The following is a 15,017-nucleotide window of genomic DNA, read 5'->3' on the forward strand; positions in this document are numbered from 1 at the left end:
AGCCCAGCCAGTGATTGCCTTCTTTAAGTCCCTCTGTGATTGATCCCTTTCTCATCGTCTCCTTGGTAATGACATCCAGGGAGCGCGTGCAGAGCAAACCAGGAAGTAAATTACCTTTAGCTGACAGCCTCTTACGGGATACTCATTTCCCAGCAGGCTTTGCTGATGCCAACAGATCGCCTCTTGTTGTCTTTTTCTCTCACGGCCTCTGTCTCACACGAGCACAGAGTAGCATTGCATTCGGTCTGCGGTGATATGTGCTACAGACCTATAGATGCAGCATCATGAGGATACATACTATATTTGTGAAGTATTCAGACACCTATGCATATTCCATGTCCGCCCACACATAGCTTACACAACATGTATGATTTAGTGAGCCAGCTCCAGTTATCTCCTTTCTTTTTTACAGTTAAAGTCACAGTGTCTCTGTGTCTTCCTACATACATTCAATTTGATCTGATCAAACTCACTGAATGGTTTGAAATAAGAACAGCTCTACAGGCTCTGTGAGGCTGTGCTGGGACACAGTGGTGCTGTGAGCTAAATGCTAACAACAGTCATGGTTACAATCAAGATGCTAACATTGCATCATCATGTGCTGGATAAAGTATTCAATCTCTTTGCTTAACTAACAGTACTATTATCATCACACTGTATATGCACCACAGCTAGTCAAAGTCAAAGTATTTCCCATTCAGTACTTTACTATTAGCCTATGTTTGCATTTATGTTGCATTGTAGATCTTTACAGTTTTGCAAAGTGTTAAATCTATTGCAATGCATCCCATTCTGTAATATCATATGTTTGTATGATCCTCTGAGGCTGCATGCTAACATTTGTTAGCATAAATACGAAGTACAGCTGCTTTCTAGCAACTTTTACAGTTTAACATGTAAACTTAAACCACATGCAAACAATGCATAACTTTATTTACTCAATTAACAACTTGAATCCTATTAACATATTTTTATTTTGACAGTAGAGTTTTAACAGCCATCTGGTTTGTTGACAGATTTAGCTATTTCTACCATATGGGAGATGTCGGCTGTAGGTAAAAGCAGGCTGGAAAAGATTATAGTTAATATTGTAATATACATTTAGGCTGTTGCATAGTCTGAAGTTTAAGAGTAAAGATGAAAATGTATTCCTAAAACACAGCTTCATCCATCACGGGTGAGTGCAGGTAGGCTTTTGAAACGTTTATTGAAGAAGATGATCTGCAAATTCAAAAAGTTATATTAGTTTCTGATGGGAAAACTTTAAAGCTCAATATCTCTGGCTAAAACTATTTGGACTGCAGATGCGGCGCCGCAGTCCCCCCCCCCATCACCAGCGTACTCCATCTTCCTGATAATGAGGCTCAATAACCGGACACTTTACATACCTCTGTCTCGCCATAACCTCCTCCTTCCTTTCCACTGGCCAAAGTGAACTGTGTGATGGATGAGTCGTTTTAAAAAGATATCAAACATTCATCTGCCCCCAAACTCCTGAATGAAAAATGGTGATTATATCATTCGCCGAGCTCATTTTACTTTCCCCTACTCCCAAATTCAGAATTCACTTATCGCCGACAAGTGGCGAGGCTGAGGAAGCGGCCGGGTATGAATTATCCTGCAGATTGTTTTATGTATGATGTTTAAGAGCGGGATTCTTGGGGCTGGGAAGGCAAATCGCTATCCAAAAAAGCTTTCTAAGTCGTGATAAGACCTGCCTGTGGTGCATTATTATGGACTTTCACTAATAATAATAATATAAGACTGGAGAGAATGGGAGAAAACAGGGAGGGAAAATACTTTATTGTTCACTTGGATTTTTCTTTTTTCCCCTAAACTCTTTGGAGTCTTTGTTCAAAACTATAATTGAGATAAAGTGTCATCCAAAGAGGGAGTGGTAGTCTTCTTCCTCCTGAAAAAAGGACAACAAATGTAAGAGGAAGCATGTTTGGAAAAGGATTTTCTTGATAAATAAAGGGCGTATATTTGTGTGTGTGGTGAGTGTGTGAAGGTGTTGTGTGTCAGGCTTCAGGCTGTAGTTGATACATTCACACACCTGAAGCCCCAGGGGCAGTTCAGCAAATTAGAAATCTGACCTTCATAGCCTTCTCTCTCACCCTTTTGGACCTTTCTCCACCTCCTTCCCTTTATCCTTCACACTTGTGAACAGGGACGGGTGGTGCAGTGGTCTGTGCATTCGATCATCAGATCAAGGGGTCGTTGGGGAACTCCAGTTCGAAACCCGCTCCCGCCCCACTGCGTCAGGCCGTTGTGTCCTTGGGCAAGACACTTCACCCGAATTTGCTCCTGTGGGTATTGTCCACAGTAGATGACCATTACATGTATGTATGATCTGTATGTGTAATGTGTATTCGTAAAGCGCTTTGAGAGTCATTGATAAAGCGCTATAATAAATATAAGGATTATTATTATTACTTGTGAAAAGTTCCTCATTTTTTTATTATTCTAGTATAATTCTTCAAGGCTTATAAAAAGGTTAAAAGAAAATACGCACCTATGATATAAACAGACCGGAGGACATTTAAACAATAGTAAGAGGATATTATTATTTTATGAAATGAACAAATGGATCAAGATGCATTATTCTCCCTATTATTTGAACTAAACAAAAATAAAATGTCATATAGAGTAAATGGTGTATTTTACCTATCAATTCAACCTGTCTTCTAAAAACTATGTCCATAACCAATTTGCATAAAAACCGACTTTATACAGCCGAGCTCCCCTAGTTCCTGAACTGAACACATCTGTAAAATGTTCACTGTGATGTATATTGTTTTTTTCTTTAATATATTCAGGGTTTTTAGGCAAAATGAAGGTTATTATGGGTAGTTTAAGTCAATTGAAAGCAGTCAACGTCCTGAGCTGACCTTTTATGTTCACAAGTTCCCAACGCATGCTTCCCTGGTGCAATAATGTTGCCCATTAATGTAAACTTGCTCAGCAAAGCTCCAAAATGTATTTGTCAAAGCACAAATATTTATATATCTTTTTTAACATTCTCAGCAGATATCTGTCTCTTTTATCTACCATTCATTTTTGGAAAACCCTTATGGAATGAATGCAAATTCCTCATAAGGACTGTGTTTCCCCTCAGCCCCTTTCTGTTTCTCACTCACACTCAATATGAAGGGGAGACATAGGGAGACACTGCTGAGTAAGCACTCCTGAATCTCCAGCCAGTGAACACAGCAGATCTCCTGCAGACTTCAACCTACGCACGAACCCTTTGTGTGTGTCACCGTGTGTGTGTGGCTTTCTATCTCCCTCCACTCGTCTTTCCTCCTGTCCTCCGGTGTCTTTTCTTTCTTCTCTCTTTCTCTTTTGCCTGTATACTCGCTTGTGTTACTTTATTGTCGGTCCGTGCATTCTTCTTCCCCTCTTTGTCTGTATCTGGCAGCGTCTGTCTGCTCTCGTCTGTCTGTCTGGCAACACACAGCCACAATGATTTTTTTTATAGCTGCTCCCCTGCGTCTCCACCCCCACACCCTGTTCTTTTTTCTTCTTATTTTAGAGTGGATGAGTAAATGCATCTCTTTGTCTTGCACTGTAGTATTACCCGCTAATCAGGCCATTCACTGATTACACGCTTCATGCTAATCATGTGTGAGTGTGTGTGTGTCCGCACGTGTCTTTGTGATGGTGCTTGTGTGTGTGTTAACAGCGAGGGGCATTTGTTGATACTAAGCCTTTTCCACGGTGTCGTCGGATCAGTTTTCGGTGAGGCATTCAGGTGCAAAAAATGCAAAATGCGACACAGCGACTCTAGGAAAATGATGTATTTACAGCTGCTGGGCTTTGTGTGACCTATCTGGAAATGTGTGTGCAGAGAGAAGGAGGAGAGAGATAGGAGGGAGGAGGAGGAGGAGGAAGGATGTGATGGGGTGGGGGGGGCGTAGAGGGGGAAAACCAATTATGGGCCTGATAACAGCAGGCTATGGATTTTCTAGCAGGCCTCTTCTGCAGCTCTTTCATTCTGATTCTGTATCTCTGTCTATTTCTGTCCCTCCTACCCTGCATTACTGTACATTAAAACTCCAACTCTAGGGGTCTTTATTGTCCTGATAGAACAATCTAGATGTTACACATGGCTTCTATAATATTATAATGTGTTGGCCCAGTGTGTGTGGTCTGATTAACTGCAGAAGATGGCCTGTTGAAATGTGTCAGACAGTGTGTGTGTGTGTGTGTGTGTGTGTGTGTGTGTGTGTGTGTGTGTGTGTGTGTGTGTGTGTGTGTGTGTGTGTGTGTGTGTGTGTGTGTGTGTGTGTGTGTGTGTGTGTGTGTGTGTGTGTGTGTGTGTGTGTGTGTGTGTGTGTGTGTGTGTGTGTGTGTGTGTGTGTGTGTGTGTGTGTGTGTGTGTGTGTGTGTGTGTGTGTGTGTGTGTGTGTGTGTGTGTGTGTGTGTGTGTGTGTGTGTGTGTGTGTGTGTGTGTGTGTGTCATTCACATTATCTGATCTGCATTATCACTCCCTTCTGAATTAAAGGGTTTGTGTCCTTGACAGTTGTTTCAATGAGGGTATGCTATTTAGCATTAGGGTAGGAGTGGAGTAATGTGTGTGTAAAAAAATAAGTTATGTTTGGTTATAATAATCATATGATTACACTGTAAACACTGAAACGTTGACCTTCATTAAGTGTGTTATGTCAACACATTTTACACAACTGTATTAGGTTAGTTATAAGCAATAATATTAAGTTGAACCTAATTGATTTGACAATATTATTGCTTTAAACTAACCTATTACAGTTATGTGAAATCTGTTGACATTTAATTAAAGTCAACATTTTAGATTTTTCAGTTCTTATTTTTGTAGGAAATGCAGCTGATAATAAATAAATAATTCCAAATGTTTGCTTTGTTGTTGCAGTAGTGAAACGGTGAACAGCAGCTTGTTAAAGAGCATTTATAAAACAGTTAACTAAATGTTAAGTTGCTGTTTTTGAAATGTCAATTAGCTTATTTCTTACTTTTAGTGTAGCAATATAAATCGGATGGACAAACACCTCTACGTTAAACCCAATACAGTTCACCACAAACTGCTACCTCCAAAATGATCAATTAAAAGTTATAACCTTCATGAAGGTAGGGCTCGTGCAGCAAATGTTGGATTAGACTGCATTCTTCTGACTGGATGTTGTTTGTTACTTGAGTGAACCAACCTAAAGTTAAGTGATGGTGCTGCTGCATTCTGGTTTTATCATGAGTTTGAATCATTATTTTAGTCCTGGCATTGGAATAATGATAAGATTCTTCGCTGTTTACAAAAGCATCACAGCTGTGATTATTATAGTTTTGGCGAGGATAAGTGATTAAGGTTCCAGATTTATTATTGTGTATTCGCCTGCCCCCCCCTCACCCCTCCTTTTATCCCTCTATCATCTTAAACAGCTGAGTCATCATCCTCTCTCTCTTTTCCCTGCACGCTCCTCTGGGCTTTTAGACGTTCATGAAGTCTTTAAAAGGCTCTTCCTCAAACACACACTTGACCTCAGTGCTCTCTGATAGTCTGTCCTTGCATCTACCTCCACACACACACACACACACACACACACACACACACACACACACACACACACACACACACACACACACACACACACACACACGCATAATTCACTCTGCTGTGTTTACACACTTAACCTGAAGCAGCCACTAATGGGCCTGCAGTGGTTAAAGTGTATCAGGGTGAATGTCAGCGATATTTCAGTCTGTCGAGCATCTGAAGAACCTGAGAGGATCTGTCGGCCCTTTTATCTGTTTGAAAATGTTATCGAGCCTCTTCATACCTTCATCCAGCTGTCTGTCAGCCCGCTAGTAAACAAATCTTTTCCCAGTTCACTTTAAAGCCCACAGTTAAATCTTGCAGTATTTTAGGATTCAAATAATATAGTTTAGGATTCAAAAGTGTCAACAGATATGAAACCTATATTTCTTCTGTGTTGAAATGCACTTTGTGTCGTGTACTGGAGGAATGAACACCACTCTTATACTCTCATATTTATATTTTCTTTCATATTGAGCCCTTTCTTACACATTGGTCCAAAGTCTTTAATCAATGCTACATTAGGTTGAGATCCTGTGACTGAAGGCCGTGGTAAGGACTAAGGCGTTTAAAATAGTTCTATATTTGCCCTTTCTTAGATAGATAGATTCTTACAACTTAATTTCATGTATGCACCATGACCATATACTCCAAAGCAAATTCCTTGCATATTTAAACAAACTTGACAATAAACCTGATTCTGAAAAAAATGATTTTGATTAGCTTTTGCATCCAATAATGTCCAGGAACCTTTTATAAAACCTAGTCATTATAATACCATTGAATTTAAGGTCATAATCCAAAAAGAAATCCTATTGAATATAGTCACTGTCTGATCAAGTGTATTGTTCTTGTCTTGTCTTTCCACATATAAATGCTACAAAGAAACATGGTTACTGGGCTTTACTGATATCGGCTGCTGCAAAATACAAACTTGAATTAAAAAAACTGTGAAGGCTCACTTCCTTTAAATCAATTTCCCACACACCTCAGGGTCGCTGGGCGTCTCTACACGCTTCTAGGCTGAAATTCCACTTGTATTTCGATCTGATAACAATGTAAGAAATTGTTAAAATGGACATTAAATGAACCCAAACACCAGTTCCTCCACAGTCAGTGTAAATGCCCCCAGTTAAACGCAGCCTGGCGGTAATGACGGCGATTAAAGAAAGCTCATAAATCAGCCAGCAGATTAGTGTAAATGATGCACAGAATTCTCCCACTCATCAAACCAAAGTGACTCGTATGGAAGCATCTGCATTCTAGATGTTTCTGCACTCATTCATCACCTGACTTTGTTTTTGTGGGACTTACTGGAATGATGCTAAATCTCACTGTCACGTGAAGTAATCATGTAGGAAAATCTGCTTGTGTGTTGATTGGATTAGAAATGATTCTGCAGGATATTGGAACGTTTAATACATTTGATATCAATCCCAGAGTCTCTGTTTTTTCAATCTTCGCTTTGTCTTCATTGCTAAAGGTTTATGTCACATGTAGAAATGCGCTATATAGCACTACAGGAAATGAGAGTAGCTGGGTTTAAATATAACAAATATTAATAGCAAAATATATGAATAAATAAATATGACTTGTCTTTTTGCTTTTAGAGATGTTTATGCTTTCACTTTTGTTTCGCTTCCCGTTGTGAAACAAACCTGCTCTCAATGTTTACAGAAGCTGGTGATTAAATCAGATTTTATTTATATAGCCCAATCTCACAAATGACACATGTATGGCAGAGAGCTTTACAGTGTGTAAAGCCTTCCTTTTTTCTTAAGTTTGAACACACTACAAAACCCAGTTAGTATTTCATAATAATATGCAATTGGGACAGTGTTTACAGGTGGAAAATGCCAGCTTTACCTGTAATCTGAGAACAGCAGCTGCCAATTAAAATGCCTCATTTAAATCACAATATTGCTTCAAAGTGGAATTCCTGGAGTGGATGACAGACTGTGTTTCAGTCAACGGAAAAACAAAGGGCTTCTCTCCTGTTGGTCCACTGGTCTGGTGTGTGCCTTAACGAGATTAATGCTATTTTTATCATATGAATGTGGATTTTGGAATTTGGCTGCCTGAAGGGTAGATGTTTCTGAGAGTGTGTATCGCTTACGGTCATGTTTGTGTGTTTTTTTTTTTTTCCTTCTGTGTTTTGACTCCAGACAGTCCTTAGTGTCTGACTGGGCTGTAAATAGCCATGGGAAAGCTGGAGAGAAACACACACACACACACACACACACACACACACACACACACACACACACACACACACACACACACACACACACACACACACACACACACACACACACACACACACACACACACACACACACACACACACACACACACACACACACACAACACACACACACACACACACACACACACACACACACACACTCTTTGGATATTTTCTTTTCAGCATCCAGAGATTTGGCTTCGAAGTAAAGCTCTCTTTCTTCCCATCCTTTGATACTCACCTCCCCCCCCCACCAGTTGAGCCTCTTCTCCCCTCACACACACAATACATCACAATTTCATTACATCTTATGAGTTGTTTTAGTCCAAGAATGTGTGTATGTGGATCATGTGTGTGTGGATCAATTTCACACACGCTGCTCTCTTTGTGTGTCTCCAGAATTGCTTTTCGTCTCTTTAGTGAGCTTGTGTGCGTTTGTTGTTGGCTTTGGGTAGACACTATGACCATTCATATATTTATTATTGATTATGAGGTTGTGTCCATGTGTGTATTGCCTTATCAAGCATTCAGCTATATTTGTTCATTTCTTCACTTGGCTGTAGCAAGACTAGTATTGTTAATCCACACAACACATCTCTATAAAGGGATGACCTGGTTTAAAACACTTTGGGAACGTCTTGTGTATAGAGACACACAATTGTGCTATTAGCTGTATTAAATGATGCATAAAGACTGGAAGCAGAGGGAGATAGCTATAGTTTTTTTTACAACTGCTGGCTGTTGCGTCCTATTTAATTCTGTGTGTTTCCCAAAGAAATGTAGTATCATATGTAACTTCAAACTCAATGTTTTGATCAGAAAAAGGAAGATTACGGAACTCAGACTAACCCACTTGTGTTCAGATTGTAGTGTAGTGTTGTCTGGTCTGCTGTGTGAACTTGTTTCATAGCAGCTGAAGTAAAGGGTGGGTGGGTGAGTTAGTGTGTGATCAATACAGTTGGTGGGTAGAGACTATTAGTACAGTGATGTTTTTGTATTTAATAAAAAAAACGAGGCACTAGCTTAACATTCTTTAACGTGTAGGTTCCTGTTCACAGTTTAATTATCATGTACAAATGTCAATAACAGTCTATAGTATATTCATATTTATTCTGTCTATAGTGATTTATAATGTCTATTTTTACACCTGATCTAAAGTGTACTCAATTTATATTCTGCTGTTTATAATGTTTATATCTCATTATAAGTGTAAGTACTGTCTGATGTATATATTTTAGGGCAGTCAGTCGATTAAAATATTTAATCGCGATTAATCGCATGATGTCCATAGTTAATCGCGATTAGTCGTACATTTTGTATCTGTTCTAAATTTACCTTAGAGCAGTGGTTCTCAACCTGTGGTACGCGTACCACTGGTGGTACGCCAGCTCCCGCTAGTGGTACGCGGAGGAATCTGACATATAACAAATATTTAAAAAATATATATATATTTATTTTAATTTTATTTAACCTTTACACATAACACAGACATATCAAATACAGAAAACACAACTAAGTAAACAAAAGATGAAAAGCAGTCACTACATTGTGCACATTTGGGACAGTAAGGTACACTACTTATTACTGCCAGAGCAGCTGGTGGTAAGGACCTCAGACAACTTCAATTTAAAACAGGCAATAGGGCCAAGTGCCATCAGTTTAGGCTTGATTGAATAACATTAATTAAAAAATAAATCATACTATCAAAATACTACAACGAATGAAAATAAGCTTGAGATAATTGAAACTGTGGTTTGAATAAGTTCTAATAGGCTATTGTTGTTGTTAGATTTAGAAACGAAAACATTTTTTTTATTTATTTCTGGCGTTGCTAATGACTACCTTACTACCCGCGAACGTTGCAAGCAAGCTAAAGAAAGAAGAAAGGAAAGCTGAATGATGTTAAAAACGTGGCTCAAAACGGGAGGTATTCGGAAGAGAGGTACAGAGGAGAATATTACCAGCAAAAGTGAATGAGGAGGAGGACAGTCATCAACCGAGCACAAGCGCAGGCTCTGCCAGCAACACAAAAGTGATATGCACAGTCACAATGCTGTGATGGAGGAGAGAAGTGACTCAGGAAGAAGGCATTTGCTCAAAGAATGGAGAGAAGGCTGAGACCGAGGTCAAACGTTGAAAAAGCACACACTTGTCCTTAATTGTTATCTTTTTTCTTTTCTTTTTTACTTTGCCACCACAGAAATGGCAATAGCAAACATCAGCAGACTGAAGATGAGCTCATCTGCTCCTGGAGGCTTCATTATTATTGTGGAACTGAATTCCCAATAGGACATTATCTGTTACAATGTAGGTGGTTGCAGGAGGCCTACATTCAAACTTTGGTATAGGTCCAGGAAATGATATGTGTGTACAGTTGACATTTGTTGTGCCAACTATTTTCTCAGGTGGTACTTGGTGTAAAAAGGTTGAGAACCACTGCCTTAGAGGAATATTTTTCAAGTTTTTAATACTCTTATCAACATACTGTATGAGTGGACAAATAGTCTTTATGCAAATGTTTGTTTATCATTGTAACAATAACAAATATTCTCCTGGATGTTTTCAATACAACAACCTGGAACCTCTTTTTCTCTCTTACACTCTCTCCCAACCCTGTGTACTTCTTTGCACTGAGCCAGTCGCTCAAACAGACAAGCCTGTTTACAGTTGTCGGCGAAATGCCGCTCCTCTGTCTTCATCTTCAGTCAAAGCATGAGACTGAAGTTCCCACCTCGGGTCAAAATAATGCGCCGTGATGTGCAGTCGACACGTTGGATGCGATCCGAATTATCTCACACAGTCCCTCGTCCTCCACAATGTTAATTGTCCTGCAAGCTGTAGCCACCCATTTAGCTATCGATGTTGAAAGATTGCTGCTCGTAGACGCCGTGTACAGCCATCTCCCCGGCAAACTTTCAAGCGTGGTCTGCCGCAAGCGAGTGGCAGGAGCAGGGCTGTCAGCATCAGCTGTGTGCTGTTTTAAAATACACTCTCGCTAGAATCTCCCACCATCCAACTAACAACAACAACAACAACAACGTCAAGCCTTTGGGCTCTGAAACTACGGGGCGGGCCGAGGACAAATACACATGCGTTAATCGCACGTTAAAATAATTAGTGGCGTTAAGAAAAAATTGCGTTAATGCATTAACTTGACAGCCCTAATATATTTATATTATACTAGGAATAACTGTGCACTTTACTACTTGTTTTGCACTTCTGGTTAGATGCATTTCGTTGTCTTAGTGCTTGTACTGACAATAAGTGGGATCTAATGGCGCATTTCCACTACAGAGCGGAGCTCGCTTTAAGCGTGCCGTGCCGTGCCCGTTTTTGGTTGCGTTTCCACTTAGCGTAGTACCGGCTAGCGGGTACTATTTCCCATAAAATCGAGGTTCTTTCCGTCCAACAACCAGGCTGAGTCGGGCTGAGTATGCTAAACTAGAGAGAGAATCGCTGGCAAGGGGGCTACGACTACAACAAAATGAACATATTTGACCGTGATTTAATTGTAATACACATTTCAAAATGATGCCGAAGTAACAACATACTGATACCGGTTTAAAAAAACATGAATTAATGCGTTGACAAGTCTGCAGACAGACGGCAGGCGAGAAACCTTTTAAAATGCGTGTTTTCTAAGCTAACGCAGTATATGCTCCGACCGTCTACACTCACAACAACGGCCTATACAGACATAAATAAACCAGCGACTGTATTCGCCATGACACAGGCAGTCTGTGGTTTGTACTTGTCTAACTTTTGTCTAGTCTCTGAACAGATATGAGGAGCTGTGAGCTTGAGTGCTAACAGCTAACGGCTGATGTTGTTTTTTCTGGGGTTCTCATTGAAGATGACGTCACGGCTCCGCCTACACTGCGTTACTATAGATCAGGGGTGCCCAACCTTTTTTTAACCGAGAGCTACTTTTAAAGTTGCTAGTCTGCCGAGATCTACCAGTCCAAATAGAGAGGCGTAGCCATTACTACCAGGTACATACACACTTCTACTTGTATAAAACTGACCTTTGTACGATTAATACTTCATAAAATACTGCAGATCCTTTATCTTACCTCTTTCTAATCTACACACATACAAGTATTTAACTGAAGTTACACAACAGTGTTGTTGATACAGAGTTGGAGTTTATTCACACGTCACATACTACAGTGGGTAATGTTTTCAAGAAACATTGAACAGTGCTGCCACATATGACCCAGGAAAAAAAGAAAAGACACTGAACCCTTTCTTTGCCATTATATAAAAATAGTGTTGCTACAAAAGTATAAATTAGGCTTACTAATAAGACAACTCAGATCAGAAGCTACGCAGGAATCTGCTGCAACAGTGCAATACAAAAGACAAAATTAATAGAATCAAACCCTTTTTTTGTTGCATTTGAGTAGATTATAAAATGAAATGCCTTTTTAAAATAGGATGCAAGCAACACTAGTTTCTTAACCTGAATTGATAATAGACTATAATCAATTAAAACAGAACAGATCTTAATGTTTGCATTCTTATACCATTTTGTACAATAATTATAATGAATAAGTTCAAACAAACTAAAACTTACAGCTGATTAATAACGGTATCTAACTTGAGTTTTTATTATATCAAAAACCTGTTGAAATGCTACTGTTATTTTTACTGTCCCCAAAAAGCGCGTCGGCAGCCTCCAGGAATGCTTCTTACACAACTTCGCCGTCTTTGAAAGACTTCATGTGTTTCGCAAGAACGTGACTGACGATAAGATGCTCTGGTAGCAGCCTTGCTCTTGTTGTTGGGCCTGGTGAAAATGGACTGCTGTGCATTTAGCTGTCCTTTCAGGCCCCTCCCCTTTTGGAGCGTAGGGCAGAATTAGGAGGGAATTCCGTCTCGTAGCGTTTGTGCACTGTTTTAAAATGCCGCTCCTAAATTACCCTTCTTCGATAAAGCCACGCTCGCATTGCAGATGAGACAGATGGACTTTGAATTGGAATAGATACAAAAATAATCATCCTCCCACTCGGAGTGAAAATGATATATTTGGGGCTTTTTTGCTTCTGCCATTGCGGTCTTGTGTGTGTGCGGACTGTCACTCCTGTTGACACGGACAACGTCAGCGAACTAGTGCCCACTGCCCACAAGCCACGCCCCGACACATCACGCCGGCCAATCACAAAGCTTTGATGCGTTCAAGTGCATTATTCTGGCACAGGAAGATTATGTTATAGGACATTAACGATAAAACAGAATATTGTTGTTCTATTTTTAGACACATCTCGCGATCGACTGGGAATCTCCCCGCGATCGACCGGTCGATCGCGATCGACTGGTTGGGCACCCCTGCTATAGATACTACCCCAGCTACTAAACTGTAATGGAAACGCAGCATAAAATGAGCCAGTCCTAACAAGGCCTAACAAGGCCTTGCCATACCGAGCGAGGCCCTGTAGTGGAAATGCGCAATCAAAAAAGGTCCCAAAACACAGCCATCATCTTCAAACTCAGCAAACTAAGAAGCTCACTGCACCTCTTAGGAACATTCTTGAAATAATTTGAAAGGAATTGGAAACCGTTGAACTTATCTCAACCCCACGGAGAATCTAAGACTCAGCTTGAGATACAATGTCTTGTTAGGGGGAATTTATTGCATGCTGAAACGGCTGATATCATGGACGGTTGAAGGCCTGTAGATAGGGATATAGTGTAGCTGATAGCGGGATGGAGAGATGACAGCATCATTATGGTGATGCTCCCTCACCTCAGTCGACCTCTTCCGTTCTCTCATTTCTAATTCCCAGGCTGCTCAGCAAGCCATCGCAGACATGAGGAAGGTGACCGGCCATTTTCACAAATGAATGGAGCTTTCACAAATGATCTGTCACTCCTCTCTATCTCATCCCCCTGTGGTCTTCTCGCTGTGATGCCGTGTCTCTGCACCGGGCTCGGACACACACATTTAGGAACACACACTCGCCACTATACACACATCCCAACTGTCATCTGCCACCTCGTCTCAGCGGGAGCAGTCAGCCTGGATCTCCATGCTCTGCTTCCTGAATTGTGTTAGCTGGTGGAGGGGGTGGTGTCTGACCGTCTGTTACTGCCATGGAGGACACTGGCAGGGGCGCGCCCGGGCACCACCTGGTCCCTGAGGGCCTCGCCCTGCCTGCCCCCCAGCAGACTCACTGCAGGGCTGCACACATGCTGCAGAAGGCCTGTTCGCTACACATTTATGTCCTTTTTTACATACTTTAAACTGATGAAATGAAAACAATTGTGCATCAGTGGCTAAATTAAAAAGTTGCAATATATAATTCACAGTTGTAATGTCTTCTACATTCAATGCACTGAAAAAACTGAAACGTTGACCTTAATTAAATGTATTATGTGAACAGATTTAGCTATAATATTAAGTTTAAATAAAAAAGATTAGGTTCAACTTAATATTATTGCTTTTAAATAATACTGTTATTTGAAATCTGTTGACTTAATACATTTAATCAAAGTCAACTGTTCTGTTTTCTCAAGCGAATTCAAACATAAACATTATTCATTGCAACCTATGTATCTAATCTGAAATATATTGTAGAATGAACGTTGTTTCCCTAATTTAAGTTAACGGACTTTGAGCAATTGCATTTCATTTAATAAACAGTCTGACCTTTATACACAATTCCCCCCATCAGTGGTGCCAGATTAGCTTTTCTGTTCAACAAGACTCATTGGTTTGTTAATTTATCTTTAGCACCTGAAACAGCAAAAGCCAAGAGAGGGCAACAACAGACTATAACAGATCAAAAGTTACATATTTAGCGCTTTTGAATATACTGTATATCAAAGTTAGACCCCTAGTAGTATGGTATGTGCATGGATGTTTGCATTACATATGAAGTAGGTGTGTGTATGCAAGTTTGCAATATATATTTTTTACTCCCTTTTACTAAAATCTAATTATATTAGTAATTAATCTCTTCCAATGTGCACCTTTTGTATAGCTGTTGAAGACAGTATTTTCACTGCAGGCCAATCAAAAGGGGTTAAATCTATCTCCAGCCTGTAAAGGTGTATTTCTACTTCAAGTTTGACTTTACCCAGAAAGAAAATAATTTCTTCCATAGACATTTAAACCACGAGTCATTCTTTTCTGGTTAAAGCTTGCACTGTTCTTCTGTATCGGACTGTAATGCAATATTCATTACGAGCCTTTCCTCTGAGAG

General features: G+C 40.1%; 1 protein-coding gene across 1 annotated transcript in view; it reads left to right on the plus strand.

The window, feature by feature from the left end:
* The window catches only part of LOC117559148 (ankyrin repeat and sterile alpha motif domain-containing protein 1B-like), a 150,599-nt gene that overhangs the window by 9,393 nt on the left and 126,189 nt on the right, over window positions 1-15,017 (plus strand). The window lies entirely within an intron of this gene.

The sequence above is a fragment of the Gymnodraco acuticeps genome, unplaced genomic scaffold, assembly GCF_902827175.1.
Source record: "Gymnodraco acuticeps unplaced genomic scaffold, fGymAcu1.1, whole genome shotgun sequence".
Lineage (NCBI taxonomy): Eukaryota > Metazoa > Chordata > Actinopteri > Perciformes > Bathydraconidae > Gymnodraco > Gymnodraco acuticeps.